Source organism: Anomaloglossus baeobatrachus, unplaced genomic scaffold (assembly GCF_048569485.1).
Source record: "Anomaloglossus baeobatrachus isolate aAnoBae1 unplaced genomic scaffold, aAnoBae1.hap1 Scaffold_605, whole genome shotgun sequence".
Classification (NCBI taxonomy): Eukaryota; Metazoa; Chordata; class Amphibia; order Anura; family Aromobatidae; genus Anomaloglossus; species Anomaloglossus baeobatrachus.
The window spans coordinates 72333-79611 of record NW_027444970.1 but is presented as its reverse complement, the minus strand read 5'-3'; the positions used below and the strand labels follow the sequence as shown (position 1 = coordinate 79611).

At 48.7% G+C, this 7279-nt stretch overlaps 1 pseudogene; it reads left to right on the top strand.

Annotated features, from left to right (window-relative positions):
* Window positions 1–458: 458 nt before the first annotated feature.
* Window positions 459–665, top strand: LOC142285660 (U2 spliceosomal RNA; annotated as a pseudogene).
* The last annotated feature ends 6614 nt before the right edge of the window (window positions 666–7279 follow it).

Genomic DNA, 7279 nt, shown 5'->3' with positions numbered 1-7279 from the left:
GCAGCCTGTCCTGTCCTGTCCTGTCCGTCCGTCTTTTTGTATCATGAATTGGAAAGACTGCAAGGGGGAGGGGAGGTGCTTGGAGGAGGAGGAGTTATTCAGATTAATTGCAGTGGGCGGCGGCTGCAAAAAGCATCATTCTTCTTGTTTTTGCTCTGCAAAACAGCCTTTTCAAGGGTTGGCTTGGGTGACAAAATGTCTTCTGTAGGCGTGGGTTTGTCTCCCTCTCCCTAAGATGTGTCCGGTATAGGCCAGGGTGCCACTCAAGGCCGTAACCAATTCGGGTTATAGCTTCTCGGCCTTTTGGCTAAGATCAAGTGTAGTTTCGGAGGACGCTACCTTGGTCGGTACTGGAAGGTGCCTGGGATTGCACGTCTGCCGGCCTTGAGGAAGTGTGTGCGCCTTCTGGTGACACATAGCCCTCTTGTGCCTGGACGGTTCCCAGGCAACGGGAGGCGATCACCTTTGTTATTTTGAAGTCCTACTGATAAACAGAAAAAAAAAAAAATTAAATCTGTTCTTATCAGTTTAATATCTGATACGTCCCCTCTCTGGGGACCATATATTAAATGGATTTTTAGAACAAGGAGATGGAAAAAATCTTGCTCTGTCCACTCCACGCATTGACCTGGTATTGCAGTACCTCCAGGACCGGTGCACCCCTTCTTAACCCAGTTTCCAAAAGCAGAACTCAATTCACCTGATTCAAATGAGCCCCATTAGTGAATTGAAAGAAAGCAAAAACTTTATATGCACCTCAATTTGGCCAATTCACTTTTCACACTTTCACCCTTTTTTTTATCTTTCACACCTTTTACTTGCTTTATTGATGCAAAAGCTGTGCCAAATAGCAAACTCATCTCCACTCAACTTGACCAACTCTGCTATGTCCCGTGCAGTATCTTATTCTCAGTCTTATCTAGATCATTTGCAATTGAATAGAATAGATCCCTTTTGGACACATTGGATTCAGCTGCTGCAGTGACTGCAGGTGTTAGAAGATGCAGACTTGGCATCAGGTGCTGTCTATCAGATTCCACTCCAATTAAAGCTTCCATTGTTTTTCGGTGTTTTCTTTGAGCAATGATGATGTCTTTAGTGATCTGTTGGCTCCCTCTCCTGGAGGAAGAGTTTGCTTGCTCTTGGACTTTCAAAAAGAGAGGTCATGATAGACATTTAGCTTCTGAGCCCAATTGGGGACAGTCATGGGTGATGAATGTTTTGCAACCTGCTGCGAAGCCTGATACCGCAATATAAGGAACGTCAAATACTAAGAATGGGCGGCCTATGAAAGAATTAGTACTTTCATTAAGCATACTTAAACGGCTAATTGGGAATAGACAAACTGTAAAAAGCCCTCTGAGAAAGCCCCTCTCTAACCTTTGTTAGTAAGCTTTTCTGTAGTCTGCCTGTTGATGTATTTTCCGTTTGAACAGTGCACAACATGAAGTGACGGAACACTGGCTTGTCACAATGTCCCCCGCTGACATCACGATAGCGCTGCTGCCTAGAAAGCCAGCTGCGCAGCAGAAGTTGCTCTTTGGGTGGGATGGTGGGCTAATGTATCTATTCCTGCTTGGTGTGAGTTTGACATGATCTAGAGCAACGAGTTCCAGCGGCTAGCGGTTGATTATTGGCTGTAATGGGGCTTTCTGGCTGGTGCCAGCCTTTCTTCTTAGCACACAGGAACCACAATCCCTACACCATGCTTCGATGGATTCTCTCATCCCAGCCCAGTAAAACTACATATTTCACACAGTTATAAGCAGCCCATGGGCATTCACCTGGATTAAAACCCATAACAGCTCATAGACCAAACAATCAATCTACCACTGGACCAAAGACAGGAAGCTAAATCCACTGCCTGCGGTAACTAACTTAATCCTATAGTCTACTCACACAACAAACCCAAGAGAAAGGAAAAAAACATGGCTTCGATTATCCATCCAATGAAAACGCATAACCATTGTGAGCCATTGGACAATGCAATTGCACACATGGTGACATGGTGCACGGCCCAATGAATCAAGTCTGTACTTCATATTCACGGTTTAAGCCCTTGGGTTCTAATGTGTCCAGAGTACATATCCAGAAAGATTCCCTTTCTTTGTGCTAAGCACAAGTCAACAATACGTTGTAAGCAGATTCTATTACCAGTCCCACACCATTTTGTGACGCATAATCGCACAGTGGCCCAATTAAGATTCCAAGTCATCGAACATGTCCCAGCCATACGCAGAGGAGGCGATAGAATTAGGAAGCTCAAAGAAAGGGAATCTTTCTGGATATATACTCTGGGCACGTTGGAACCCAAGGGCTTAAACCATGAATATGAAGAACCGACTTGATTCATTGGGCCGTGCACATTTTTTCTAACGCCCGGTTCTTTTTCGTGTTCACACTATATATGGTTCCAGTATGTATGGAGTTCCATTCTTCCTTGTTTTTTATTTGTCATGTTTGTCTGATTACCTTGTCTAACAGTTTTTTCTCCCCTTTCTTTACCTTCCAGGTTCCCATAGTCACGTGAAATATCCCTGTTGCACTTGATTACGGCTCACTATTCACTATAGGATGTCTTATATCTAACATCACACTCTCACCCATCAGCACTCTATAGGTTTGTATAAGGTATGCGCTTACACATCCGGTCCTCCATAGGTATTTCCACTTATGTAGCACTATCCCTATGATCACTCATAACTCATACCCTTGTAGTCAATTACAGCCTCCTCTCTCCCCTCTCCCCTTCTCCCTTTCCATCTATAATTTTGCCAGTACAATATTAGTTTACATTAGGCACACACTCACATATTCCTTTCCTTAGTGACTTATTGTAATTCACATTCGCATACAATTCTCTATGCCTGCCCCATTACTACATTCATACCTACTTGACCCTATCCTGATACCCCTTGTCTCACCTTGTTGGTCCCTACACCTGTTATCATCTCCTTTCCTGTGTCTGTCTTGTCACACAACACATTTTAGCATATCCCTTGTGCTCCTTATTACCTGTCCTGCCTATTAGAATTATGTCCATTATGTCCATGCATGGCCCAATGAATCAAGTCTGTACTTCATATTCATGGTTTAAGCCTTTGGGTTCCAATGTGCCCAGAGTATATATCCAGAAAGATTCCCTTTCTTTGAGCTTCCTAATTCTATTGCCTCCTCTACGTATGGCTTGGACATGTTCGATGACTTGGAATCTTAATTGGATCACTGTGTGATTATGCGTCACAAAATGGTGTGGGACTGGTAATAGAATCTGCTTACAATGTATTGTTGACTTGTGTTTAGCTCAAAGAAAGAGAATCTTTCTGGATATGTACTCTGGGCACATTAGAACCCAAGGGCTTAAACCGTGAATATGAAGTAAAGACTTGATTCATTGGGCCGTGCACCATGTCACCATGTGTCCAATTGCATTGTCCAATGGCTCACAATGGTTATGCGTTTTCATTGGATGGATAATCGAAGCCATGTTTTTTTCCTTTCTGTTGGGTTTGTTGTGTGAGTAGCCTATAGGATTAAGTTGGTTACCGCAGGCAGTGGATTTAACTTCCTGTCTTTGGTCCAGTGGTAGATGGATTGTCTGGTCTATGAGCTGTTATTGGTTTGAATGCAGGTGAATGCCCATGGGCTGCTTATGACTGTGTAAAATATGTAGTTTTACTGGGCTGGGATGAGAGAATCCATTGAAGCATGGTGTAGGGATTGTGGTTCCTGTGTGCTAAGAAGAGAGGCTGGCACCAGCCAGAAAGCCCCATTGCAGCCAATAATCACTTAATAACTTTTTCAACTTGTCATCATATGGGAGGCCTTCCATTCCTTGTAGTAGTCTAGTTGCCCACCTTTGAACTGACTCTAACTTCTGAATGTCCTTTTTAAAATGTGGAGCCCAAAACTGGTTCCCATATTCCAGATGTAGCCTTACAAGTGATTTATAGAGGTTGATCATCTTTACTTATCATTTAAAACTTTCAAACTGGTACACTCAACACATAAAGCCCCCCCCTTTTAAAGAGTAGTTTCCCTGTACCTAAGTGGGGGTCTACCTAGGTTGGAGCGAGTGGACCTTCGGGGTCCGGTGTCAGTGGTGACAGGCAGTGGGGCAGAGGGAACAGTCAGTTCCTCCTCCCTGCTATCATGTGGGGCAGGCGGAGGCGTAGGGGAGCTGGGTACAGGTACATCCCTGGGCACTGGCTCGCGGTTAACCGTTTCCATCATTTCTTCATCCACGGGTTGTGGGAACAGTATCACTGGAAGGATCACCGCACCGTTCTGTGTAGGCCAGTCTGCTGGAAAATCACCCATCATGGTGTGGATTACCTCTTTTTCCTTCTCCACTGGACTGGGAACTGGAGCCTCATCCGCTACTCTCAATGCTGGTGGGCACTTCTTCAGGTGGTCTCGGGAAACCGTGGCCAAAGTCCCCCCCTGGTCACGGCTGATCTGGTAGGCCTTCCCATTCTCCCATCCTGTGGGCTGGACTACATACGGGGTTTTTTCCCATTGATCATCCAGCTTGTGGGCCCTTCTTTTCCGCTTCAGCACTACATCCCCAGGTTGGAAGGAACCGGCAGGCGCCTTCTTGTTGAAGCACTGCTCCTGTTGTCCCCGACTCCGGCACAAGTTCTTTTCAACATACTCCTGGACCTGTCGGTACTGTGTCCTCCGCCGAGTGTCCCATTCAGCTGTCGACAGGAGTGCTTCTGAAGCTTCCAAGCCCATTTCCAGATCCACTGGTAGCCGGCCGGGACGAGCTCTCATCAGGTATGCTGGAGTGCATTTCGTAGAGCTGGAAGGGATGTTGTTGTACATATCGACCAGGTCAGGTAGCTTCTCCAGCCACAGGTTCCGCTCTTCCAGTGGTAACGTCTTGAGGAGGCCCAGGACCAAGTGGTTCATCTTTTCACAAATGCCATTGGTTTGGGCGTGGTAAGGCGTGGTCCGGATTTTCTTGCAGCCGTACAACTGGCAGAATTCCTGGAATACCTCTGCTTCAAAGGCCGGACCCTGGTCGGTAAGCACCCTCTCCGGGTACCAATGCGGTCAACAGAAATAAGCCTGGAAAGCCTTAGCAGCGGTGCGGCCGGTTAAGTCCTTAACTGGGACAACCACCAGGAACCTCGAGTAGTGGTCTACGATGGTCAGAGCGTAGGTGTACCCACTTCGGCTGGGGGTGAGCTTTACATGGTCAAGGGGAACCAGCTCCAGCGGTTGGTGTGTAATGATCGGGTGTAGGGGTGCCTTCTGGCTGGCCTCGTCCTTCCTTCTCAATGCGCAAGGGCCACATTCTCGGCACCAGGCCTCCACAGATTCCCGCATTCCACTCCAATAGAACCGCTCTCTTAACAACATCTCTAGCTTCTTCCACCCGAAGTGCACTGCACCATCATGGTATGCTTGCAGGACGGTGGGCACTTTAGCCTGGGGAATCACCAGCTGGCGGATCTTCTCGTGAGTCTTTGGATTAATCAGCTCGCGATACAACTTCCCCTGGTGTAGGTATAGCCGGGTCCGTTCTTGCCACAGACGTTGGGCTTCGGCAGGGGCAGCAGGGTCTATCCCAGCAGAACCCTGTTCCACTAGAGTCTTGACCAGGCGGACAGCAGGTGCCTGGTCCTGAGCTTCCTGCCAGTCCTGTCGGGGCAGCGGATCCAGGTTCACCCGTTGTTGGTAGACGTGCACCTTCTCAGTGAATGGCCGGTGAAATGCAGGCAACTCGATCTCTTCGAGGTCATCATCCTCTGGCCCCTCTTCCGACAGGTGGGGCATCCGGGAGAGTGCATTGGCATTGACGTTGGTACGGCCGGCCCGGTACTTGATGGTGAAATCGTAGTTGGCTAACCTGGTCACCCACCGCTGCTCCAACGCGCCCAGCTTGGCCATATCTAGATGGGTCAGCAGGTTATTGTCTGTGTACGCGGTGAACTTGGCTGCTGCCAGGTAATGGCGGAAACGCTCGGTGATAGCCCACACCAGTGCCAAGAGCTCAAGCTTGAAGGAGATGTAGTTCTCAGGGTTCCTCTCAGTCGGTCGGAGTTTTCGGCTAGCATAAGCTATTACCTTTTCCCTTCTGTCTTGGACCTGGGATAGAACAGCCCCCAAGCCCACATTGCTGGCGTCGGTGTAGAGGATGAATGGGCGGCTGTAGTCAGGGTACGCTAGGATTTCCTCTCCGGTCAGGGCTGTTCTCAGCTGGCGGAAGGATTCCTCATGCTTTTCTTCCCACACCAATGGGGCTACTAGGGATCTACCACCCTTGGTCTGTCCTACGAGGAGGTCTTGCATGGGGGCAGCCATCTTTGTGTACCCCTTAATGAAGCGACGGTAATATCCCACCAGGCCCAGAAACTGCCTCACTTCCCTCACTGTGGTCGGTCTCAGCCAGTCTTGGATGGCGGTGATCTTCTCGGGGTTGGGGGCGACACCTTCCGCACCAACCACATGTCCTAGGTACTGCACTCTGGGTTTCAGCAGATGACACTTTGAGGGCTTCAACTTCATCCCATACTTGGCAAGGGACGCGAACACCTCGGCTAGGTGCTCCAGGTGGGCTTCATACGTCTGTGAGTACACAATCACATCATCCAAGTACAGCAAAACGGTCCCATAGGCAGTCTTCTCTCGGTCTTCCGGTGCCACGGCCACCTGCCAGTACCCGCTGGTGAGGTCAAGGGTGGAGAAGTAGTTAGCGGTTCTCAGCGAGGCCAGGGACTCTTTGATGCGGGGCAGAGGGTAAGCATCCTTATGCGTTATCTGGTTAATCTTCCGGTAATCCACACACATCCGCATGGTGCCATCCTTCTTCTTAACCAGCACCAACGGAGCGGCCCAGGGACTACAGCTGTCCCTAATAACCTCTGCCTCCTTCATGTTCCTCAACATGTCTTTGGCGCATTGGTAGTGCGCAGGGGGAATAGGCCTGTATCTCTCTTTAATAGGGGAGTGTGTACCGGTAGGGATGTGGTGTTGAACCCCTTTAATCTGCCCAAAATCTAGAGGGTGCTTGCTAAAAACCCGCTCATACTCCTGTACCACCCGGTATACCCCTTCCTTGTGGTGTATGGGGGTATCATCAGTGCCGACATGTAGCTCTCGATACCACTCGCCTAACTCCCCCAGGGATGAGTGGGAACCGGCAGCAGGCGGTGTGACCGGGGGAACGGCTTCATGGATCGTGTGGGGATCTAGAGTGAACAATTTGGCAAGGGTAGCGTACCGGGTGGTGCATGAATGCACACATATTGGTTTTATAATCTTATTGTAT